The sequence below is a fragment of the Notothenia rossii genome (genome assembly GCF_949606895.1).
Source record: "Notothenia rossii genome assembly, chromosome: 9".
NCBI lineage: Eukaryota > Metazoa > Chordata > Actinopteri > Perciformes > Nototheniidae > Notothenia > Notothenia rossii.
Window position 1 is genome coordinate 33,591,453 of NC_136907.1, and position 27,454 is coordinate 33,618,906.

At 41.4% G+C, this 27,454-nt stretch overlaps 1 long non-coding RNA gene across 1 annotated transcript in view; it reads left to right on the plus strand.

Annotated features, from left to right (window-relative positions):
* The first annotated feature begins 4,069 nt into the window (after positions 1 to 4,069).
* LOC307018548 overlaps positions 4,070 to 27,454 on the plus strand; it is a 71,286-nt gene continuing 47,901 nt past the window's right edge. The window contains exon 1 of the long non-coding RNA XR_013802427.1: positions 4,070 to 4,203. This is a non-coding gene — a long non-coding RNA (uncharacterized lncRNA). The remainder of the gene's footprint in view (positions 4,204 to 27,454) is intronic.

Here is a 27,454-nt window from a genome sequence, read left to right on the forward strand (position 1 = left end):
TTTGGCAAAATGCCCAGTTTTTCCACAGGATTTGCATATTTTGTTTGTAGCAGGGCATTGTGTGGAATTGGCCATATGTTTATCTGAATCACATCTGTAACATCTTCGTGCTTGCTCAGACTTTCTCTCACCTTGCCTTTGTTTACTTGCAGTGGGATGTTTTTGTTCCCATTTTGGCGCGCTGATCTCTCTCACAGGCACTTCACTGTTGGAGAACTCGGCCACGTTGCGCGCCGCCATTTCCACCTGATTTGCAATCTGAATGGCTTTATCCAGTGTCAGTTTGTCTTCTAGCAGCAAGCGTTCACGTATGCGTCCACTGTAGGCTTTTTCCACGATCTGATCACGCAGCATATCCTGTTCTGCATTTCCAAATTCACAAAAAACGAGCATTTCACGTAGCGCAGAGACGTACTGTGCAATTGTTTCATCATGTCTCTGGACTCGTTGGCGGAACCTGTGTCTCTCCGCAATTACGTTTACCTTCGGCACGAAATGCGCCCGTAGTGCAGCCACGGCATGGTTGTATGTAGTTCCCGTTTCAGTCAATGTGTAGAATATCCTCTGTGCTTCGGTTCCGAGGCTGTGTAGCAGCGTTGCACGTATACGGGTATCCGGCCACTTGGCTCCTTCCACGTCGATCACTAGCAGATAGTTTTCGAACATTTTTAGCCATGTTCCAAATGGCATAGTAGGTTCTCCCGGACACTGAAGAAAGGTGGGAGGTAAAGGAGTAGAAGCCACGGCCATCCTCGTCGCCAATTTGTTGTGTATTAGTAGAAAGAAATTAATGAAACAAGGGACAGAGGATACGGGTACTCAACTCTTTACTGTTCGTCATGCTTAACTGCCACAGCATCAACTCCCGGGCTTACTCTTCTTCTCTCAACATTGTATGTATACTCTGGTTACACTGCGCCCCCTATTGGCAGGAGTATATTAGAACACAACACAATGTCCCACTGTCTGGCTACCTGCATAAAGTCAAGTGCTCGGCGCAGTTGTCGCTCCTTTGTTTTCATTGAAACAGCTCCTTATATCCGTTAGCGCAGCTAGCTTAAGGTGACCAGATTTTCAAAATTAAAACCGGGGACATTTTGAGTTTTGCGGTCAAAATATCTTTAACATATCCAATTTTCTTCACTGTTAAAGAAAAAAAGGGGGCAATTCTGGTTCAATGTCATTAGAAAATTTTAACTGTTGGATACAAACAGAAGGACGATAGCTATAGAGACTTCAAAGGTCTTTTATTTTGAAACTCTACATCAGATTGTCCTGATTCTCACTGAGTGACTAGATGGGGTGTCCTGCTATCACCCTGGAGTGAAATAAGTCTTTGATGATTTGACAGTTTTTTATTTATTCTTGTATAAAAACAGAAGGACGATAGCCCATACAGTATATGAGATTTCAAAAGTATTTTATTTTGAAACTCTAGATCAGATTGTCCGGATTTTCTCTGATTGACTAGATGGGGTCTCCTGCTATCACCCTGAAGTGAAATAAGTATTTGATTGACTTCGAATGACTCTGTTGTGAGATGGTGTCAACATCATTTGCAATTAGTCACCCAGTGGAAATGTCAGATATGTCTTCATAACTGTATCCTTACATTTTACATTCACTCAGTTATACGTAGTTTGTTTTAAATGATTATTGATCACATTACATATTGCTTAATTTAAGCTCCAGTATATGAATATGTTTGGTGTGTTTTTTAGGTATATTTGTTATTGACCGAGTAAACGCTTTTATTTTGAAGGCAGTTTTTACAGGCCTCTACCATAATGCATAGGATATTCGCGCACCGCAATACAACGTGCGTGCTGGCTTGACTTTGTTTTCCGAAGTGGGGGCTAGCTTGACCACAGTGACAGTCTGTTTACCCAGTGTTTCCTCCCATGAAACGTTTTATTTCACCTTGCTATGTGTTTTTAACGTATATAAAAAAACGGGGACATTTCCGGGGACAGTTTCAACCGGGGACAGGCCAATACAAACGGGGACTGTCCCCGGAAAACGGGGACGTCTGGTCACCCTAAGCTAGCTGGAACCAGATGCATTTGACTCATTGACACAATGAGTAGGCGACCGATTAGAGGCTCTGGACACATGTTTTGAACCAGATGAAGAGGAGGTTGAACCAGAAATAGAGGACGATGTCTCAGAAATGGAAGACAGCAGCGATCCAGACTAAGAGCATGACCAACAGTCAACAGACCAGGAAGAGGCCCCTGAGGGAGAGGCCCCCGAGGGAGAGGCCCCTGAGAGAGAAGAGCCCTGACTATTTATTTGTTCTCTAAATGTTCATTGAGGAAAACAGTAACAGTGTCTTATTCTATATTCATCACAGTGAATGCAGTGAATGCTGAACTTGATGGGCCCACTGACTTGCTTGTATCAAATCAATAAATCCCATACATCATCGGAACGGGAAGAATCTCAGCTACAACACCAACTAAAGCATTTCCATCTCCAGTAAATACAGCCTACATGGCAAGCATTTTTATAATATACAGTCATGTATAGTAAGCACTATCTTTGAACTTACTGCACAATTATAACATGAAATTCACCCCTGCTGTCAGTCTGTCTGTCACCCCTTGATTCTACTTGTTTTGACTGTTCAAATGAGATGTCAACCATCAGAATTGGATAAGGGGTTCCAGAGATATCACTGTGCAAAACACACCGGCCAATTTTGACCGAAGATAGTATGGGAAGGGGGGTATGACCTAACGCAAGAGAAGGAAGAGATGGGTGATATTATTTGTGGACTTAATTATAACTAAATACTTTTTTTTACTGTACTTACAGTAAACAGAATTGTAGGGTATCATGAGCTGCATTTGAGTTTGTTTGTCTGAGCACCTTGTTTCTCTTGTGCATTAAGAACACTTGTGTTAGGGCGTGATTTAGCAATATATATACTGTATAAAATACCACGTACTGTCCGCCCTCCCACCCAGCCATGACCTCTTGCCCCCCGTTTGCCACCCCATGTAAAATGTTCTAGAACCCCCACTGAGCTTAGTATCAGAAATGTGGGTATCATTGTCCTTCCTTCTTTCCCTCCTCCATCAAAAGGTCTTTGCAATGTTGAGTAAATAATTCAAAAGTACTCTGGGAATAGCTACTGTAAGCTCTTTGTTGAGTTATAAGCTATTTTATTGACCAGTTAGCAAAATGCTCTCTGCTAGGCACTGATGGATTTTAAGTGTTTAGAGCTCAGATTGTGAAGGGACATCCTGACCTGGTGGCAGACAGAATTGCAAAGTGGATCGAGGCTTCTATAGACAATACACATTCAGTCATCTAAGATTTCCCCTCCCAGACAAAGGACAGGCATAGTTCCCCCCCCCCCCCCCCCGCCTCCTATTTTAACATGCCTTTCAAGTCATTCGGAGGGGGGGGTCGTCTCTCCCCTCCCCTCTGTGTGAGGAGCTGCTGCTGCTCCGTACAGCCGGTGTCTGCAGGATCGGTTGATGAAATCCAGCATTCAATGTTCTTGGGAGGCTGTTGTTTATATTTTTGACTTTGTTATACTGCTGCTACTCCCGTTCACTTCCTGAAACTACGCTCGCTCAACTTCTCTCTCTCTCTCGCTCTACACATGTATGTGCCAAACACGCATGGGCGCGGGAAGGGGGGTGCTGAGGGCGCTGCAGCACCCGCTAGTGGCAGGCAGGGGGTGCGGAGCTCCCCTGTCTGAATTATTATTTGACGGTTATTGCTGCTCCCGCTGTGCATAATCTGTGTAATATGTAGCCAATAAATTCCACATTGTTGGTAAAATGATATTTTGGCCTGCCCCGAATGTTTTTTCTGTAGCCCCGGACAATTCTACCTCAATAATATAATACATTAACCGTGCTTTACGTGAACCTCATCAAGACACTATAAAGGACGGCAGAACTGTAATTTCCCGTGTTCAGTGAATGCAACAGAGGCAAGACACCAGACCAATCAGAGAGTTGAATGGAAATAAAAGTGTGCTTGTGTCATTCAAGCTCGCGGCTCTGTGTGTGTGCGGAAATAGCGCATTTAGTGTGTGTGACAGAAGGGGAGAGAGAGAGGGACCGGTGCCAGCAGCAGGGACCGTGTTGTTAGCATCTGGTTAGCTAGCTGCACTAACGGACATACGGAGCTGTTTGTTCCACAACAAGCTGGAGGAGAGCTCTCCTCTCAGACTGAGAGGCTCAGGTGAGCTAAAGGACTCTCTAAGTGTTTAGATAGTTAACTTTAGTCTTAAGTTATCTCAGTGGGTCTCAAACGGTTTGGTCAAAAATTATTCAAAATATTATTTCCGCGGCACACCTTCATATGATCATTATAGTTATAACAAAAATAAGAGAATAAAGGAAAAACAATTATGAAATACTATATGGCAGTAAAACAAGAATACAGTTTGAAAGGGGAGTGATTTGTAAAATATCCATAAAGAAAAAGAACATCTGCTTACAGTTGTGTTTCATCTGGGTGTTGAGAGATGTATCCATCGATCTCTTAATGTTGCTCTCAAAGTGCACCAGATTGATGCTTTTAACTTCAATACTTAAAAAAAATCTTCCCGGGGGAGCATCCCCCCGGACCCCCCTAGAGGAGGTGAGGTCCGCTCCCTACTCGTAAAAAATAGCACTTTACCCCTGCCTATATGCCGTGAGCTGATTATCAAGCCTTCATTGTAACAGTCGCGGGTTTACTGTGTGTTTGCGTGTGGGGAGTTTTTTTGTGCGTGCTCTATAGTGCCCGTAATAGTGTTCACTGGAGTCCAGCACCTCAGCACCCCCACTCAAAATACCTTCCCGCGCCTCTGCAAACACGTATCCCCCACTCTCTCTTAAAAAGGCTGCCCTAGTCTGCATTATGCTACTGCATTATGCTACTATTACAGTACGCGTGGATGCGCATGTGGAAATGTAAGAACATAGGTTTCACATATAACATCATGGGTTTCACATATAACATCATGGGTTTCACATAAAAACCAATCAGTTTCACACATAATAACATGGGTTTCACATGTAATATCATGGGTTTCACATGTATGGTTTTCACATATAACATCATGGGTTTCACACGTATGGGTTTCACATGTATGGGTTTCACATACAACATCATGGGTTTCACATGTCACATCATGGGTTTCACATGTATGGGTTTCACATATAACATCATGGGTTTCACATATAACATCATGGGTTTCACATGTATGGGTTTCACATAACATCATGGGTTTCACATGTAACATCATGGGTTTCACATGTATGGGTTTCACATGTTATATCATGTTCAAAGCAGATATATTCCACACATTTCACATGTGATCCCATGTATTTTAAGTCACATAAAATGCATGTGCTTTTTCTGTAAGGGGTGGTAGCCCAGTGTTTCAGCAGTAGCTTCCCAGACCAAAATCTACATACAGTTCATTCATCATGTCATCCTTTACACAACCAGCCTATAACATATTTTTGAGCTTAATAGACATGTATACACTCTTCCAGTAAATACTTTGGCTCAGGAGTTATGTGGTCGAACATCAATTGGAAGGTTGTGTCATCAACATGTTGATGTATTCTAGGGCAAGATACTAAACCCCAAATGGCTCCTGATGGCAGTCTACAGTGACTGAGCAGGTAACCTTTGTTTGGTAGCTCTAACACAGGGGTTTTCAAAGTGTGGGAAGGTGAGCCTCCCCTCAGAGAACATAAGAACAGCCGCGCCCCCCCTCCCAATTATTATTGCTGTTATTATTATTATTATTATTATTATTGTTGTTGTTGCTATAATGCAGGGGTATTCAATTGCATTTCAAAGAGGTCCAGTAAGAGAAAATGTAATTAAATGCTCTGTTTTCGCTGTCTACCTTCCGCCATTTGAAATTACTCCGACTGTTTCTCTCCTCTTGTCTCGTCTCTGTGTGTGTGTGTTGGAATCTATCGTGCTGACTGCACTGATTTGATTGGCTGAGTAGCGTCACCTCCTTAAAACATGAAACAATAACTTTTTAAAACATTTTTATTTTTATGTTTTAAACATATTGTATAAAACTCCCCCACTACTTGGACTATTCCTTGCACCCCTCTAGAATAAGCCCGAATGGTCTCAACCATATTACATCAGTAACGTGCACTTGTTATTATAACAAGATCGCAAGGACACTGGTAGCGATCGGAAAATTGAGTGCTGTTCAGTTTGTGTGTTGTGGAACATGCGTGTCCGTGCATGAAAATATACCACACACCCAATTACAATTGCATGTTCAATTCACTACCCTGGAAGTTAATACAGTTGTTAAAGTTGGAACAGCCTGTGGACAGCCGTTCTTCCTTGCATGTCAGTCGCCGACACCTTCTTACAGAGGACAGGCACATCTAGCTGCAGCACAACCCGTATATTTCCGCACGCCGTGTTCTCAAGACATATTTTTTTTAACATTTTCAACATGGTGGATAAATCCTTATATGCTCCCGGCGACACACTGAACGTCAACTTTGCTTCCTTATTACACTCACCCCTACTTTAGTGGGAACAATGAGTCTGCGTCTTTGATGCACACAGGAATAAACGCAGATCATACTCTGGCTGCAGCCTTTACCGGTACTTGCTTTTGATCAAAGTCAATGCGGAAAACCTGCACTCACACAGGTAGGTGGAGGTGAAGGGAATGAGCACTTTTACAGCCTTTTCGGCGAGGTGGGGAAACTCGGTCTCCACAGACAGCCACAAGTGGGCAAGTGTCACTTTACTCGTCTTTTTCTCGTTCTTTTTTGTCTCACTCTGCGCCTCCCCTGAAGCTCTCTGGCGCCCCCCAGGGGAGGTGCGCCTCACACTTTGAAAACCGCTGCTCTAACATAAATGCAGAACATTTACTGTAGGCTACTACTCCAAGAGGGCCTTCAGCATTTATTTTAAAACAAAAAAGAACATGTTTCATTATGCCATATGGACTTATACTAATATTTGACTACAGAGCTTCCTGTGTGTGTGTATTTGTGTGTGTCAGTGTGTATGCAGGCATGTATGTTTATCATTATTAGTCTTCAAATGTTGTGTGTAAGCATGTGTTTAACAGTCAGTATGCAACAGTGGTTGTTTGTCCTGTTTGGGTTTTCAAGTCAGTTCAAAGCTTGTTATTTAAATCCTCACAGATAAGAAGATGGGTTGAGAAGGTTAACACGTCAGTCTTCATCTTTAACCAGAACCAAAAAGAAAATCATATCAGCATGCCCTAGCCTTTTCATGCATATGTTTTACATTTACAGCATTGTCGTCAAGACTGAACAAAAGCTTTTCTTAATGCTACACAGGCAAATAAAGTAAGTCTAACTCGATCAAATATTCTCCAGAGCCCTCTTCAGGGTCAGGACTGCGGTTAGAGAACAACCACTGCATTGACAAACTGGCATAAAAGAGCCCCGTGCCGTGCCTGATAACTGCTTTGTAGATGGGATTTTGTAATCTAATCAACACTGGCAGTGATTCCACTGTTATTTTGCGAGTCAACCTCTACATTTTAGCAGGGGATAACAATCCTTGTGGAAGTGTTATTGACCATAGAGCAGAGCTGTGTCATATAAGGTCATGTAACAAGACAGCCAACAAGTCATTTGTAATATATGGCTGCAATTGAATCCATTTCCAGTTGACGCTATGCATTGACCTCATTTACTCAGAGGGTCCTCAGCATGGAAACCTACCGTTCCACATCAAATAGGGAATGAACCATGTCCAGCATAATAATAAGGCCAGAGGAACATTGACAAAAGGGTTAAGGTCCCTGCCATCAGCTGGTAAATGATTAACGATTACCTTATAATTGCCTTGTACCTGAGAAAAGTTTCAAAAGGGCATAGCATAAACGCACTTTGGCAAAGATCCTTGAAATATATATTAAACGTCTCTGCATTAACCATGTACAGACCGAGATCAAGTTCATCTTTGTAAGCTCGGAATCTCACCAGTGTGAATTTCCCTGTGGCAACACAGGAAGGATTTATTAAATATCATAATCCTTGGCATTGCCCAAGCGACATACTTATCTTGACCTACTGTACAAGAATACTGTGATATGCTGTAGCCTGTGGTACTGATTTTCATCCAACCCTAAAATTAATGCACGTTGCAACAAGGGCTGCCCTCAACTAAATATTTTTCTAGTCTACCAATAGTCGTCAATTCAGGCGATTAGTCGAGTAATCGTTGCACGTTTATGATATATTTATGCTTTTATTATGATTTAATTATGGTTTATTAATTAAGCTCCGTGTTTTGTTATGAAGCCGGCATTCAGGAAGCTGCGCTCCGGTGGTGTTGGTGTGCATTCTTTCTTAAATCTGCGGCCCGTTTCTCCTAATGGAAATGTTTGGGTCCGTTGTAGCTCGTTTCCCCGGGTCAGCCACCGCACAGAACTGTTTTATATACCAAAAGACATATATGGTTTGATTTTCTTCCCAAATGTCCGTTTTAAACTCAGATATTAATTATCCTTACTATAATGAATGTTAGCATCAGGTATTATGTTCTCTTAAAGCTTCCGGCATTTTTGCATAATCAGCAGGATTGCAAAGGTAGAGTTTGTTCTTTGACACGGTTTTCCACGGTATTCCTCTAGTTCACATTATTAATTCTAGGTCAATTCTAGATATAATCATTAGATCATTAGGTTGGAGAAGCAAAGTAACCTGCACACCATTAATGGCAATTCAATCATGATAACGTTAAGAGATAATTATCTATATACTGTATGTGCTAAAATATTTTTCCCATTGCTGTGGGAGAAAGCTTTAATGACGCAGAGAAAGCCTTGAACCCATATGTACTGGATTATAATGAAGAAAGCAGAGATATGTCCTCCATTTAATGCATGGTGGAGAAATAATCCTGAGTCTCCTTGTAGTGTTTTCAATAGCTTCTCATCACAAAGGATTGTGTGTTTTGTGTGCATGCCAGCATGAACACGAGTCCTTATACGTTAAAAGGTCAAGCTCATTTTACAAACATCGTCCTGATAGATCCACTGCTGGTCACGCTTCAACTATTTCTTTGCCTCTGTCTTCCTACAAAGCTACACACAAAGGGAAATGAGAGGGCTTGTGATTTTCATTGCATTCTTGGTAAATTTGCTCCTTTTCTGTCCTTGACTTTCAAAGCTGCGTCACAGCCACAAGCAAACAAAGCAGCCTGTGTTTCCAGATGACTTTAATATGTTTACATAATTGGTACTCCGGGGTTTATTTAGACTCGTTGAAATCCACTGCTGATTTCCTACAGCAAGGGCAATAGGTTTGTTTTACACATGGTTTGATTCAGTGCACGTGGTTTACTGAAACCTAAAGACCAATACTGGAGGAACCAAGTAAGTCATTCCACAGACTATCAGTGTTATCTTTTTAAATGTAATCCCACATAACTGAGTGTGTTCACTTGTATATTGGTTATACTGTAAGGTGTTTGTAGTATCCTAGAAGTCCCTGTTCATCCTAAAACACTAACTGTGCTGGGGAGCTTTGAAAGAAACCAGGAGGTGCAGGTTTCATATCACTGCAGATAACTCAGAAGCTGCCATCTAAAACCTCATGACGGTTGTAAGTCAGTAAGAAAAACATTCATTACAATGATGACATGTATTTTGAAAGTGATGCTCGAGAAGCAATGATGAGGAAACATTAGTTTATCTTGTTTACTGGCAGAGTGGTAAATGCATCAATGTTCAGGCTGCCAGAAACCAAAGGGGTTTATGCTCCGATTAAAGTGACTTCATGAGAAATGACAGAGGCTGAATTTGAAGGAGTCAAAGACATGTATTTTCTAACGCAGATGTACAGAAATCTGAATATTCTTAGAAGGGAGTATGAATCTCCATTCAATTATGTGAATCATGGTCAAAAATCACAATGGAAAAATAATGTGTTTAAGCCAGGGGTACTCAAATACAAATCTTAAAGGTCCAAAACTATTTTTTCAATAAGACAAAGGTCCGTTTATTACGGTCATTCAAACTTTTAAACAATTATAACAAGATTCTTAACACGAGGTTGCAAAAACAAAAATAATCTGTATGCAGCAGTTTTCATTGTTATTGTGTCTGTGCTCGATCCCTCAGAGTCGCAGTGTAAGAGCTGCACAGATATGAATAAAGGCAGCTGCACCCTCTTTCATTCAGCATTCCCATTATTGCTTTATAAATGTCTTGCCCCCTTGTGTGTCCACTGAGGTTCGTCAGGCCCAACATCTTCAACAAACTCCCCCTTTGCCTCATCATAAAAACTCACTAACACCAGCAGCTGAGCATTGTCAGTGGTGCCAATGGACTCATCCACAGCTAAATAAATGCACTGTGCATTTTGTATTCCATCACAAAGCTGATGAATCAAATCACCAGCCAGTGTTTCTGTTCTTCTGGTTGCTGTGGAATCTGAGAGGGGGATTTGCTTGACCTGTTATTTCCTCTTTTAGAACATGGTCTCCATCACTTCAGTCATGCATTATTTTATACTTCAGTTATTATCCAGTGGAAAGCCCTTACCTACTGGCCTAGTTCAATCAAAGTGGTTACTTTTTTTTGGCTGGGCAGTGTAGTTTTACACACCGTCTTATTTGACTTTCTCAGGACTTAAAACAGTTTTTTGGGGGCAGACCCCCACAAAGAAAAAAATATATTTACACACGTAAGGTGATCATCTTAACAGTTTTGTATGCTCATCCGTGAGCAGAGCATCAAGTTGACATGTCTATTACAGCTGAATGCGGCGATTACCATCTTGTTCAGCAAAACGCCTCACAAACTGATTAAGATCAACAGCTTTAGTGCGTTTTGATTCCATGCTGAGTACAGCCAACCTGACAGGCTCTTCTCTGTCATTGCAGACCGCAAATTAGACCCTCCAGAAAAACGCGGGCCAAAATCCTTAATTATACGGGCTAAAATCCTTGATTATGCGATAAAAATGCGGGGGTTTTATGTGATTTTATGCGGGAAAATTGCGGGAAGTTGCGTAATATGCGGAAAGTTGCGAAATATGCGGAAAGTTGCGAAATATGCGAACAGTTGTGAAATATGCGGGAAGCGGAAAAAAGGTGATTATTCTCCCGCACCCTGTTACTAGGCTACTACTGAATGAAAGGGAGCACTTTTAAAGAGTTGCTATGATAAAAAAGCATACTAGAAGCAAGCTACATCACACACACACACACACACACACACACACACACACACACACACACACACACACACACACACACACACACACACACACACACACACACACACACACACACACACACACACACACACACACACACACACACACACACCTACCTCCTCCTCATTCTGTTTTCATTTACTCGTTCGTTATCTGACCAGCTTCAATATTGTAGGCTACTCACCTCGTTTCTTGCAACCCTCGAAAGGGTTTTGGAGGTTGAAGCCTCTGTGAGCGTGAGTTGCTTGGCTTTCTTGTCCGCAGCAGAAACCATTTTTGAATGTTTGAGCGAATCGAAGTGGGTATTCACAGTCGATTTCCTTTTATGCTCCAACACACAGTTGCACGGGGTACAGAACAGTTTCCCCCCACTTTCGTGCAAGACATTGGGGTACTGCTTTGCCCGGTCTTTAGCTGAAATGTTCGTGGGTAAATGTCATGGATTCGATTTGTTCATCTTGGTGTGTGAATTCCACACCTTCACACGACGGTGTTTGCCTTCTGTGATGCGCAGGCTGATGACGTTGCGTCATAATCACTACTCGTCAAGACGAGTTAACTTTTTAATTTTTTTTCTCAACTTTGTGTGGAAAAATGCGGGGATTATGCAGCCTTTTGATAAATATGCAGACTTTTAAAAATCTGCGGCATTTTGCTGATTATGCGGGAAATTCTGCGATCGCAGAATCGCGTTTTTCTTGAGGGTCTAGCAAATACCTCATTCCTTCAGTACTTGGGTCCGAATGCTTCTCGTTTTACGCCGTACCGTTCAAATGAAATCGCCACCTATCATATTTCCACGCTCGCGCCAGGGCCGGGGGAGGGGTTACAAGGCGTGCGTCTTGTGCTGCATTCACTTGTACTCGGACATTAGAGAATTTCTCTCATAAATGTCCGATGAGCCACAACTTTTCTTTCAAAACAAAGCTGCCAACTGGGGTGGCAGCTAGGGTGGCAAGGCCTATTTTGAGGGTAGCAGTTGCCCCCCCATGCCACCCCAGTAGGTGAAACTAGGCTACTAGCTACAGTACAGATGCAACTAGATGAGCTGTTAACTCTCGCTCTGACTTATTTTTTTTTAAACACGCGTATTTTTCCCACCCGCATTCCGCGAAGACCCGCCCTACTGTGCCTCTGATTCGCAGACTGTTGACATGTGATTGGACCAATGCGTTGACAGACACACACAGACAGTGGAACAGTCGGACATGCAGAGCGCTGTTTGTTGTTGGAAATAGTGGAACATTTTGACTCGTTGCGTTGTGGCTATGTCTCGCAGATAACACATTATGAAAAGTATAATTTTCTCAGAGTCCAGAGACAGTTGTGGTTCGGACCGGAGTCCGGACTTTGAGGATGCCTGGTTTAAGCTATAACATGGCAGCATATTATACTGACCACACATTTTGCATGTAAAACATTTAGGTTGTTAAGTGAACAATTACTATAGCTGTAAAATAAATGCAGAGGAAGAAACAATACAATGGCCTCTCTTACACCCAGGCGTTTACATTCCAAGATACACAGCGTGAATGTAAGCAGTGACACAAAGGAACCATTCATTCTTTCATATCAGAAGGTAATGCCACAATTTGCAATAAAACAGTGAGGGTGTAATCCACTCAGACACCCCAACCCAGACATCCATTCGGGGGTTGTGATCACACACCACAAGAACCACCTCTGCCAATCAGTGACCGTATGTACCACATGCAGATTAAGCCGATTTAGTCTTCACACTGTTATTTTTCTTCTTATATCTGTAGCTGATATAATGCCTTCAGAAACAAACTCATCCCCTACAGTTCCGAAAAATATCAGCTACACATTTCCAAGTTTTAGAAAAAAAGGAGAGTATAAAAAACAGAGATTCAAGTGAAACTTCAACTTTCACTTTGTGTTTTCCTAATCGCATGCAAATGAATTCAGGCAGCATGGATCTTTTTATCCAGACTGTGTTTACTCCTACAATAAGCGTGCCACTGCACATGCTCCATTGTTTTCTTGGTGCATCCCTTTGCTACTAAAGCTCATTGATTGAGACTGAGGTCTTGGAAATTCTCCGAGAGGGGACAAAGCACTCTAGAGATGAAGTGGAGGAAGCGGGAATAACGAGCAGGTGGCTTACAGAGCAGCTTGCTCAACGGCAGTCAAATAATTGGTGATGCTTGAGGGGAAGAGCGGACAGAGTGAAACAGAAAGAGAGTGTAATAGGAACAATGGTGGTACAGTGGTTATTTGCAATCCCCCGAAGGAGTTCCATTCCATACAGAAGAAAACATCCTGAGGGGAAGTCACATTGTTTGGTATGCCCCACTAAACCCCATTAGGCCTCACACATTGCATATTAACATGGATGTCAAACAGAATGGCAGAGGAGAAATTAGGAGTCTTTCATGTGTTGGAAGCTAAGCTAGGCCCTGTACAAAGCGATGAGCTACACTAACTATGCCACTGTCCAACTGATGCTTATGTTTGTGGAAACACTGTAGAGTTTTAATTCTGTTTGCTTTGAGCCCAGTTATTGATTCAATGGAGGTTTCATATGAAGAGAAGCTGAGGCACAAATAATTGTTCCAGTGATCTCTGTTCAACACGTACAGATCCAAACCAGCCTCAGCTGTTGAAGCAGCAAAGCTACAATATCAGTGTTTCCGCCTGACCAGGGCTGAGAGGGCGTCCACCCCGAGAGCGCCCACTAATCGCGTCCAAATCGTGCACGTTCCGTGTTGTCCTGTGGCAGGCATCAGCAATACTCTGAAAAGAATCCCACCAGACTCCTTTGCCCCTCCAACAGAGGGATGTCCTTGTCCTTTTTCCTTTTCGTCATTTCAAGCGATAAAAACTCTTGATCTTCTCTCAAATTATAAAAATTTTTGGACGCCCTCGGCTCGCGTTCAGGGCATTCCGAGCTGAATAAGAGCGTCAAATGACGGCAAGACGCCCCCCTGGCGGAAACGTGCCTTAAGATTATTGAAACAATCTTGACCTAAAATAATATAATTAATTATATTAAGATACTGATTTTTTAAAATGTTTAAAGCATAAAATGCAAATCAGTTGTGTAAAACTACATTTACATACCATTGTATACTACAGAGGCTTAACTTTACTTCAGTGCCTCATGGGGGGTTGAGTTGAACCACTGGCTCACTTTGCCCTGCAGCCGCTTTGTTCAAATACAACTGTAAAAAAGAAAGGTATCACTTTACTATGTGCTTCTCTCCATCACAGCCAAATGGACATGTTGGGTGCTTCCTGAATCTATGGTCACATGACAACACATGTGCACAGTTGCCTAGATACAGGGGGTGGGTCAACTTAACCACTGGCTCATCTTACCCCACTCTCCCCTATGCAGAACAACGTCAGTATATTAAACATCACATATTATTTTTCTTTTTGATTCTTTCAACTGAAGCAGAACGTCTTCTCTTATCCACAGTGGGTTACTCTAAATGACATCTTGTTCAGCTTTTGCTTCCATTATAACAATCGTTTTACAAAGCAGGAGCAGCACTATGGGAAATGAATTGGACACTAATTTCATAGACTCGTGCTGGCTGATTATTTATCTTTCTTCCAAGGAGCTTCATTTCATACAGAACTGAAGGAGAGAACGCTCCATAGGAACGTCTGGTCGTGTGACTGCAGGTCATTGGATCAGCTCATGTGTTCATGTGTGCTGCGCTGTAGATAGACATGTCCCTCTTCTTTAGCTTTGTGAAGCAGTAGGAATTATGTATTTGAGTTTCAACAGTGATGTATTATCATGAGCAAGATGGCCGTCCAGTGTTACAATGCACCTGTTTAAAACATGCATTTGAGAAATGCCAGTGAACGTAAATCATCTATGTGTTTGTTTGTTCACCTGTGTTTATTTATCACCGTCCTCCTCTCTGAGCTGCTTCCAGATGTTCAGTCTGTTTATGACAATGTACTAACTGGCTTCATACTGAAAGATAAATAGTAATGTGTGTGGATCTCCAATAAGAGGGTATTAAATGCAATGTAATCAATTACCCATGCTCTGTATTCTATTCTATGTCACCATCTCTGTGCAGTTTTTCATATTTAGCTGTTATGTACACCAACTGCACATCTGTTGCTTGTTGAAAATCTGGGCTTATTTACATATTAATGAATAATTTTGGTTAATTTGATTGTCATTGGCCCCTGCAATGCGAAATATTATAGATCTACCCAAGGCAGAAAAAACTGTTTTAGCAAAATATTTTTTATTTATTTAAGGAAGATCATTTGGAGGTCATGTGACCTGACCACATGAACAGGCATCAGTAGAATATAACTTAATAGAGAATATACTCAGTTAAAGCTAGGGTGGGTAATGTATTTTGGGAAATATTGTTTTATATGTACTCTTATAAATATACTCTTTACATCCTAACAGAAATTAACATAAAAAATATATATATATATATATATATATATATTAGGGATGCACCGAATATTCGGCCGCCGAAAATTATCGGCCGAAAATGGTTAAAAAGGCCCTTTCGGCTTTCGGCCGAAAGGGTTCTAGCACCGAAAAAATATCACCGAATGTCAGAGAACAGGGTTACTTTGGTAAACTAACGTGTTGTTGTGATGACGTAATCAAAACGCGGCGACAAGCACGGCGGGCGACCATGCTCGCGGCTGGCTCACAGCCAACATGTCTGCCGCTTGGAGATATTTAAGAATATCAGAGAAAGAGGCGCGGATTGCGATTTGTAAAACGTGTTCAGCTGACATTTCTCGAGGGGGTGTAACTGCAAAGACTTTCACCACTTCGGGATTACTCCACCACTTGAAATCAAAACACCCGGACAAATATGCGGAGTAAGATCAAATCACAAGCACTGACAGCGAGAGACTGTTCAGCGCTGCCTCTCATGTGCTTGATGAGAAGAGGAACAGACTTATGGCTGATAAAGCAGAGAAGCTACTGTTCATTAAAAAGAACCTCCCACTTTTCCTTAATAAGTAGACAAGGCTGGCTTATCATAAGCTTATCTAGTTCTACATGTCTACTCTATACCCACTTTCCTGAACAATTTTCATTGTGAGTTATAATTCAGCATCTCAGGTTATCATTAGAGGGAAATGACAGCAGCACAGTGTTCAATATATTGTACTTTCGGTATCGAAATGATACAATGTTGTTTACATTGCTCATGAGGACAGACCACCTTATTTGCAGATTCTTGAAATTGTAATTTAATTTGTAATTGATTGTGGATTTTGTATCCAGTTTTCACTTTATGTATCTTTATACAATGTTTACTACTTTGCTTATGAGGACAGACAGCCTTATTTACAGATTCTTGAAATTCAATTGTAATTTCATTTGTAAATAGTTACATTCATGTGGATTTATCCAGTTTGCACATTTGTATGCATGCACTTATAGGTGCATTTGTTGTTGTTGAAGGCCTGGCTGTTACAGTCTTTATTTACACTATTTTGTTGTAGGCCTACTGGCCTAGATGTTTATGCAGTTTTAAAGCACCTTGGCTTTGTTCTGAATGCACTTTGTTGTAGTTATCCTACAGAGAAAAGAAAATGCACTTGACTTGGAATTAATTTACTGTATGCATTCAAAAATGCTGAATAAATGTTTTATGGACCCATAATAGTGATTATTATTTAAGTTAAGTTTTGCAATAATCATGTCTTTTTCCATAATCAGGTAGCTGAACAACATTGGTAAAAAATGTATACATTATATATATATATATATAGATATTTCTATTAATCATTTTCGGCCTTTCGGCATTCGGTTTTCGGCCAACTGTTTCCTATTTTCGGTATCGGTTTCGGCCAAGAATTTCCCATTCGGTGCACCCCTAATATATATATATATATATATATATATATATGGAATCAGCTTGGCTCCTTTTTGGCTAGTTTTAAGTTCTGCCGCAGGCTTCAGGTTGCGCACATCAGTTAGTCTTTCATTTTAACTTAATTCACTGTGGTATGGGGTTTAGTTTGGGTAGTACTCTCCCATACTTTGATTTGGAAAACGTATTTGGGAAAAGGCATGGGATGTTCTAGTAGAGCCTAGTCTTTTTCTTTTGATTCACCAGAAAACCTTGGATGCATCAAACAGAAATACAGAAAAAGTACAGCTACTGTAACGTGGCAGTAGAAGGAGCGATTAGGATGTTGCCTTTGCCTTCATGATGGCAGTGGCGTTTTAGCTTACAGAGAAAGTAACTGAACAATTCTGATACAAAAAGTTCTACCATGAGCCAATGAGGGAAAGCTGCCAGGATCAGGAAGACTCCGCAGTCACTGCAGAACGCGCTGTGTTGGTGAAGAGAACCTCTCTCGTTGGACTCTTTTTCCATTTAGTCAATTTCACGTTCTTGAGAAACACAACTGTTTTAGTATATTTCTCACTCTCCACCTGATGGTCTGTTGCTGCTTTTTCGACCTGCTGGACTCCAGTTAAATAGATGTCTCATGGTGAATGTTATCGTATACGCTGATGTGCTGTAGTTTGACATTAACCTGCAGAAAATCCTGCAGAGACATCAAACGCTGACTTGGCCAACATGAACACATGTGAATGCCCATGGGAGGCTCTGACATGCATTCCAGATAAACACCAGCCGGGAGAACAGATGGAAATATAACCAGCTGTGGGTCTTAATTGATCACATGCTACTGCAAGCGTACAGCTCATCTTAAAACAGCAATCTTGGAATGAATACTTGGCCTGTGTTTCTCTGGTTCTGCCAAATGCTGTTTACCTCAACTTATACGATTATCTGTGCCACAAGGGAAGCTCTCCACAGGATTAATCATTTTCATGAGTAAAACATCAGTCTCCAATCACATACTGTATGTGCTGTTGACTCCCTCGATTGGATTTGAATTACATTTGTTGAATCATCATCAAATGTTATTACAGTTATAAGCAATTATGTTACACCACACTAGTCATGAATCTGAGCTTATGTTATATATAATAGATGGCATACCACCAGGTTTGCAATTTCACAGAACCATATTTGTTAAGAGCAGGTAAATAAATATGTGTTGAAATAATGAAGAGGTGCATACAGGACATAAACACTTACCTGATTTATTCTACTATGGGTGTGTAACGACCTCCTCTCACTTGTTCACAGTGAAAAGCTTCTGAGAATAAAACATATTTCTCACAGCATATGAGGGCTTATGCATTATAGGAAAATAGCAATAACTATACGTTTAAAATTCTTTGTATGACAAATGTAAGACGTTTTGGAAATCAATCTTTGGGCTTGAGATTTTGAAATATTCTAAATTTAATTTAAGATAAGAGATTTCCAGATGCTTGATGAAGTTTAATCTATCTTAATTACTTCTACAACTGTTATTACTTCTACTACAACAGCCCCAGTGTACTTTAGGGAGCCTTTAAACATTGGAACCCTCTAATTGGTTCATTAATCATATCTGAGATAATGTGTTCATTTATAATGGAGGTTTGCTAAACTTTTAGCAATAGCATGTAAAATCACTCCTGGGATACATGAATTATATGAAAGCAGATTTATAGTATCCCTTTCAGCCCAACCCTAACACTGAAATACAACACTGTGATCATTTTGTTGCTTTTTGAATCATTTGTTTTGACAAAATTGTACATTCATTCAAGGTAACACTAGAACCGCCAATGGGTAAATTTGACCCGCAGCTGTTTTTTGATTGTATGTAACTTTTTTTCAATAACATATTAAAGTCTCCCAGTCCGTGACTTTTCCTGAAAGTGTGTTATGTAGCACCCTCTGTTGTTAACAATTGTCAATATGAAGTCAGATTGAAAAAATTGCCAAAAAAATGCCATTTATACCTATATCCGCCAGCGGGTAATATTTACCTCATAGAAAATGCAGCGTAAACATGACGTGTTGCTATAGCAATGCCTTTTGTCTACTGTGGTTCCATATAGATAGAGAGATAGATTGAGAGAGGGAAAGAGATAGATAGATAGATATATTGATAGATGGATATAAAGAGAGATAGAGAGATAGATAGTTATAGATAGTGTAACATCTTGGAGAATACAAGATCTTGGATGACTGAGCTCACGTTTAGGACGTAATGCATGTGTGCAGGTTACGTGCCAGTTGAATAAAGATGGACACTCGGAATGAGAGAAGTAGTCCGCGTCGTCTGTTTATGTAGACCAGGGGTTTTCAAAGTGTGGGAAGGTGAGCCTCCCCTCAGAGAACATAAGAACAGCCGCGCCCCCCCTCCCAATTATTATTGCTGTTATTATTATTATTATTATTATTGTTGTTGTTGCTATAATGCAGGGATATTCAATTGCATTTCAAAGAGGTCCAGTAAGAGAAAATGTAATTAAATGATCTGTTTTCGCTGTCTACCTTCCGCCATTTGAAATTACTCCGACTGTTTCTCTCCTCTTGTCTCGTCTCTGTGTGTGTGTGTTTGAATCTATCGTGCTGACTGCACCGATTTGATTGGCTGAGTAGCGTCACCTCCTTAAAACATTACACAATAACTTTTTAAACATTTGTATTTTTATGTTTTAAACATATTGTATAAAACTCCCCCACTACTTGGACTATTCCTTGCACCCCTCTAGAATAAGCCCGAATGGTCTCAACCATATTGCATCAGTAACTTGCACTTGTTATTATAACAAGATCGCAAGGACACTGGTAGCGATCGGAAAATTGATTGTTGTTCAGTTTGTGTGTTGTGGAACATGCGTATCCATGCATGAAAATATACCACACACCCAATTACAATTGCATGTTCAATTCCCTACCCTGGAAGTTAATACAGTTGTTAAAGTTGGAACAGCCTGTGGAAAGCCGTTCTTCCTTGCATGTCAGTCGCCGACACCTTCTTACAGAGGACAGGCACATCTTACTGCAGCACGACCCGTATATTTCCGCACGCCGTGTTCTCAAGACATATTTTTTTTAACATTTTCAACATGGTGGATAAATCCTTATATGCTCCCGGCAACACACTGAACGTCAACTTTGCCTCCTTATTACACTCACCCCTACTTTAGTGGGAACAATGAGTCTGCGTCTTTGATGCACACAGGAATAAACGCAGATCATACTCTGGCTGCAGCCTTTACCGGTACTTGCTTTTGATCAAAGCCAATGCGGAAAACCTGCACTCACACAGGTAGGTGGAGGTGAAGGGAATGAGCACTTTTACAGCCTTTTTGGCGAGGTGGGGAAACTCGGTCTCCACAGACAGCCACAAGTGGGCAAGTGTCACTTTACTAGTCTTTTTCTCGTTCTTTTGTGTCTCGCGCTGCGCCTCCCCTGAAGCTCTCTGGCGCCCCCCAGGGGAGGCGCGCCTCACACTTTGAAAACCACTGATGTAGACAATTATATGTCCATAGAACAGAACATTACAGATAGATCTATAGATAGTTATAGATAGATAGAGAGACAGAGAGATTTGTATCTAAACAAAACACGTCTAACAGCAATCGTTTAAATCAGCACTCTTAGCGATATTTTATACTTCATGCTATCTGCACAAACTATATCATATGAAAAGCCGAGAGTCCACAGATTATATTGGTATAAATTTCATCCCTGTGCGATCAAAACTCACTGTTCTGTATGATAAATAAAATACCTTGAAAATCAATAGCGGGTACATTTTACCCGTTGGCGGTTTTAGGTATACAGTGACCTCTGGCGGTTCTAGTGTTAAACTGCTAAACAAAGGTTAAAAAACGATGTCTGGTTGTCTAGGCATCGATGGAAGATGGATGGCAGTGCTGACGTCACTCACTATTATCAGCTGTTTTTAATAGCAATATTTACCATTTATGTTCTGAAAATACTGAACTAATGGGTGGTTACCATTATGAATGCATCATTACACTAAGTTTTTTGAATTGTTCTGTAACTGTAATACTGTGGTTGATGAGCAGGGCCGGTAGCTTAGTGCGCCAGATCTGGGGGGGCTCTGCGCTGGCAGCTCTGTGAGGGAAAACATTTTTTTGGACCATTGGTACTCATCCTAATTTTCGGCCTTGATGTAACAACATTCATAATTAAGTAAATGTAACACCCTTTTCACCCCGGTTACATTTTCCATTTGCCCTGTATGATGGGCGCTGTAAGTGATGAAAGTGGAGGATGTTGACTTATCAGGCGCCCGCAGCTCACAGCCAGAGAGAGAGAGAGAGAGAGAGAGAAAGAGAGAGAGAGAGGGCGCACCGGTACCGGCGATTGTTGTTGTTAGCATCTGGTGCTAGCTGCTCTAACGGATATAAGAAGATGTTTGGAGGGAGAGTCCTCTCCTGTCAGACGGAAAGGCTCAGTGAGGTAAAGGACTGCTCAGATAGTTCACTTTAGTCTAAGTTATCTCAGTGGGTCTCAAACGTTTCCATAACAATTTATGTAAACAAATATTTCCAAGGCACTCCTTTATAATTATTAGGATAAATAAAAACAGGTTTGAAATCATTCCAATGTATACTATAGGACAGTAAACCAAAAATATAGTTTAAAACGGGAGAGATTTAAAAAGAAAAATGGATAAATAAATAAATAAATGTTAACTAGGTAAAATAAGATATAAATGAACAACAAAAATAAAATATGTTAAATGTATTTGTGATTGGCTATGGTAGGTTATTGGTTATGTTCACATACTTATTTAATTATTAATTTTAATAATCGGTAAACCGATCTTTTTCATATGGGTGTTTAAAGTTGTACCCCCTAGATCAGGTCTCAAGTAATTCTGGCCAGCTATAATCTTGTCTAGGGCAGCAAATTGGTCAGAATTTGATGAATAATGCAGCATCCAACACTACACAAGTGGTGGATGGGTATTCAGATACTTCACTTAAAGGTAGGGTAAGTAAGAATGGAGAAACCAGCTCGAATGCGCTCGAATTTGAAAGTACGCAGCCGAAAAAAATCTGTCCCTTCCTTCAGACTTCCTTACAGAGCCCCTCCTCCAACACACACGAACGTGCACATGACCAATGAGGGCATGAGATAAGTTTGTGCACAAGATGGAAGGCTGACAGGCAGGTAGGCCATCCAGTTATTTTAGCCGGGCCGGCTCAGATGATTGGTTGTGCTTTTTAAAGCACCACGGCTTCCACAGATGAAATGTGTTTATGTATTTATTGTCAAAGCATTTCATGTATTTGTTCTGCGGCATGTAAAGCTCAGCATTTTCCTCCCACCTGACTATAGGCCTAATAGGTGAGATTTACAGTATAACTGGAATACAAAAGTAAAGTTAGTTTGAAATGATACAAGACTGAATAAAAAAAACGAAATGTATCGGTTAGATTTTTCTTGGTTCAGGCAGGCTACATACTGAAAATAAATGGTGCATGCATCTTTGTTGAGTCCAAATCTATCATTTTAAAATAGCAGGTTACTGTATGATTGTTGCTTTGGGATGTGAGCACTAACTTGTGTCCTGCCCACTTGATCCACATTTTTTGGACTCTTAGCTGCTCGGCTCCACTACAGAGTTGGAACGTTGATCGCTAAAAGGCACATTCTATTTTATTTTTTCCATCTACATTTGTCTTGACTGTTGCCACAGGCAAAAGTTAGATAATGATTTATTCATGTAGTATGGAGCATAAATGCAAAATAAATGTCTCTGCTGAGCTGCTCAGTGCAGGCATCAGAAGCCTGAGTTTAGGTTTACAGGTTTAACGGTGGTAATGAATGTTTATTTTATAAAATGCATATTTATTACTTCATATATTTTGTTAGAATTATAAAAACATGTAAACAATATAAAAGCATCAGGAAGCTGTTGTGATACTGGAGGAACTATAATACATATAGCAATATAGATGGTAAAAACGTTGGGTTACATATTTTAACCCTAGTTATATAAGCACAGGCGGAGCCCTCTACTGGACTCTATGAGTACTGCCCTTGACCTCACTATGCGAGCGTTCACCTACTGAGAAATCTATAAATGTAGCCGACCCCCGGGGGCGGCCCTACCTGAGTGCGCGCGCAGGCCCACAGTACATAAGGCGCCCTCGCCTCCCGCCCGTCACCGTACACCCTCTTCAGCAAGCAGCATAGGACAGACGGGGACCCCAGTAGAGGGCTCCGCCTGTGCTTATATAACTAGGTTTACAATGCGTAACCCACCGTTATATCTCACACAGGCTCCGCCCTCTACTGGACTCCTGCTCCATCTCCTGATGGATACACGCCCTGTCGTCCAACAACCCATCACACTGCCCCTAACCGGCTTTTTTTGGTTAACAGCCACTGCACCGCAACCTCTCCTCCCTTGGTTGTGACCTTGGAGGAGCCGGGGCCGCAGTTGACTAGGCTGATAGAGCACACCCAGACACGCTTACCTCGCGAAGGGTGTGCATGGAGAAAATAGTGAGGAAGGCCCGCCAGCCCTGTATGGGGCTCACTGCGCATCATGTTTCTCAGGTCCCTAAGGTGCATGGGAAACCATAAGTGCATTATGTCCAGGGGGTGGGGGGGGGCCAGATACCTACTGACCCACAGCCTGCCTCCCCCCTCCTCACCAGTCCTGTGTTGCCCCAGCAAGCACAGATGATGAGAAGGAGCCAGACATGTCCAAGCGCGTAGCCTGCCTGCATCGAGCACCATCCCCAGATACTGCACCTGCTGGTGAGGTATGGGATTGCTCTTTCTCCAATTGACCGCAAAACCCAACTTGGTAAGGTGTAAGATAAATTGGGCAGTGTGAAACATTGCTCATTCCCTGGACCTGACCATGACTATGGTCGTCCAGATAAAAGAAAACCCTCATGCCGTGGTTGCGAAGCGGCTGAAGCGCTGTGGCCACACATTTGCTGAACGTGCGTGGGGATAGGGAGTAGCCGAACGGCAGTCGCTCGCATAGTGAGGTCCAGTAGAGGGCGGAGCCTGTGTGAGATATAACTGAAACATTGGCTGGTATTATTAATGTAGTATGTCAAGAGATTTCACATAAGTGTATTAGGTTAGTCAAAAGCAATAATATTAAGTTGAACCTATTCAAACTTAATATTATTGCTTATACATTGCTTATTCATTTAATCAAAGTCAACGTTGAAGTTTTTTCAATGTAACATAGTAGTTTAATGTATGTTCCATCTAAAAAAAAGAGTACAAGGTACAACGTGTGACACAGGGGTTATATCCTTTGGTGGTTAAATAGATCAGGTTAAAGAACTGATTGCTGGAATGATAGTGGTCAGCTGATGGGGGATCCTCTCCTGTGCACAGGCTCTTTTTTCAGCCTGAACAGAGGTGCCTCGTCTGGTCTAAAATCTCTGCTCAGCTTCCCTGGATAAATAAAGCCTGAATAAGGAATTGTTGTCTGCATTTATGTTCTGCGCTCTCGGGGCAGGATGTAATGGGAAGCAATAAAGATCTCATTCGTTCATTTATCACTGGCGGGAGATTGAAAGAACACTTTCTCCCCCTCCAGCGTTTTTCTGGGAAGGAGCAGCTGTCCATTCAGAGATGAAAGTTGAAGGTTTCCGATTCCAAATGCTACGAAATTTACTTATTAAAAAACTAAAATAGCCTACACCTGATATCCATTGCTCTCTGTCAACAGTAATGTTTTATCATGCAATGTATAACTGTTAATAGAAAAAGGTGCTGCTATAGTAAAACAATTGCAATTATATCTAAAAATTGCCTTAAATTGTTTGTGTGTATGCTGATCTTCATGTGTGTGTGTCTAAGTACGTATTTGTGTGCTTGTGAGTGTGTTGTCATCATTGCACGAGGCAGATTCCCTTTGATCATGTACTGCAGGGGTGCCCACACTTTTTTGGCTGGTGAGCTACTTTTGAAATGACCAGCTAACCGAGGTCTACCAACCAAAAATAAAAACCCAAATTGCAAGGGTTGCTGAATAACACGTTTTATTTTTACATGGGATAACTACAATAGGGCTGCAACAAACGATTAATTTGATTATCGATTAATCTATAGATTAATGAAACGATTAATCGACTATTCGGACTACTACTGTGTGCCTTGCACAATTTCTCAAACGCTCTTATTTAGCCATCAACTTTTAGATTTAGTTTGAGGTTGTTTTAGGCATGTGGAAACTAACAATGAAGACAATAAAGATGAATACTTGATTCAAAAATACATATATTATTAAATTAACTTAACAAATTGTGAACAAAATTAACATTGCTTTTTATTTGAATTAAATAAATAATATTTCACATAAAAAGAAACAACAATGTTTTGACAAATCTTATTAAATAATCTGATGACAGAACTGGAAACAGAATAGCTGAAACTTTAACAAACTAAATAACTCAGTTACCTCTAATCATTAACCCATGTTTGTATCATTGAGTTAACTCCGTGTGTTGCTGCTAGCATACATAACACCTGACGTGGAAACGTTACTCGTGGATGGGGCCACAGAGCTACTAGAAAGATAGTGGAACCCGGTGCATTCCTCCGTCTGAATGTGGAGCACTTTGATAAATGTTTAGACAAATTGCTCGTGTTACCGCCCTTACATGCTAAACACTCTTGGTGACGAGCATTGTCCACCTCAAGACGGGTAACATGTAACCACACCTTGGAGCGCTTCTCTCCACCATCTCCTCCGTGTGTTGCTGCATGTAGCAGATGCGTGTGTGTAAACTGCCCCGCCCCCTTGCAAACAGACGGGGGAGAGAGAGATCTCTTCTGGATTGGAGATAGAAAATACACCGACTATAGACGCATTTGTTTGTCTTTTTGCATGTTAGAAACGAGTTGGCGACACTAAGACTAAGAGATAATGTTTGTGTAGCAATAATACATGACCTTTCTCTTTCTCAACTCGCTACTCGGAGGGAAGTCGCTGTCATATGCCTTGTGAACACTCCGATAATGCCTCTCCACGTTACCTTTCTTTGGCAGAGCGACGCTTGCTTTACAAATAAGGCAAATAACCTTTGAATGTGACATCACAAAAAAAGATTCTCCCTCCCATTCTGTGTGGAAGTGGTATGTCTTTAGCTTTTTGCTCATTCCCGCACTCATTTTGTTGTTTGTCTCTCCCGGCACTTGACTGATTTTGTATCGCTTTGCATTCTGGGTTAACAGACTGGAAAGCAATAGGTCGCTTTTTCTGTCAATCAAGTCAACTCCTGAATTAAGTGGCAGGGAGGCCAAGGGAGGAGGGATCAAAACCTGTTTTGTCTATTTTAACGGAGCTGGATTTTTTTTAATTTATGAATGACTCGCGATCTACCAGCATTGCCCCCGCGGTCGACCGGTCGACCGCGGTCGACGTACTGGGCACCTCTGATGTACTGTATACTGAGACTTCCAAGTCTCAATTGTTTACAGGCATGATATCAAAGTGTTCTTAGTGTGATACAAGCTTTTTTTAACTGTAGAATACTGAAATAACAGAGACTCATTGTAAACCATAAAAATAACCAGGCAGGAAGTGAAATGTAGTTTGCTTATACGAAATGATCTGTGTCACTAAAGAGACATCATTTTTTTTTCTCCTTTGGTCTTGACATTTAGAGTCGCGGCTTTGGGTAAATTCAATAGGCTCAGTTTATTTCCAGTCCAGACTGATACCATGAATTTCACTGCATTTGTCAACAGCATACACAGGAGAGAAAGGCTTCCGACGTGTTGTAATTCACTTTATGATGCTCAGAGACCTCGGGGTCACTGCACAAAAACGAGCAGAGAAATCAAGCTGAAGGGGACCCGAAGTACCGCAGAGCCGCTGAGGTGGAACATCATCTTTCACAACAGAAGACTTCCTGTGCTATTAATTTCCCCCCGTTTCCTTACCTCGGCCAATGACGCTGTTCTTTTCAAACTGCAGAGTCAGAGAGACAGAAAACATAGACTTCCAGCCTGTGTTACCTCATCTCTCCTCCAGGCTCTCCATCACTCATCCCATACTCCTGGGTGTTTAATCAGAATAGCGAGTGCCTGCACACGGTCGCATGACATTGCATGTGCATCAGCTGGTGCCGATCTAATTTGACATGATATGCAGCAGCCTCATTTCCTTCTTAACGCTCCTGCAGTGTGACTGCAACACCTCCCAACAGCCAACCACTTTAAACCCAGATAAGTATATCAGCAGCGCCTGGAGGAAGAGTCCCAGCCTGCCAAGAACACAAGCTCGCCTTAACATCAATCAATTTGACAAGGCCAGCTACAGAACAGAAACATCTGACAACCCCCCCCCCCCCCCAATAACCCCCCACACCCCCATCCTCTGTCCTC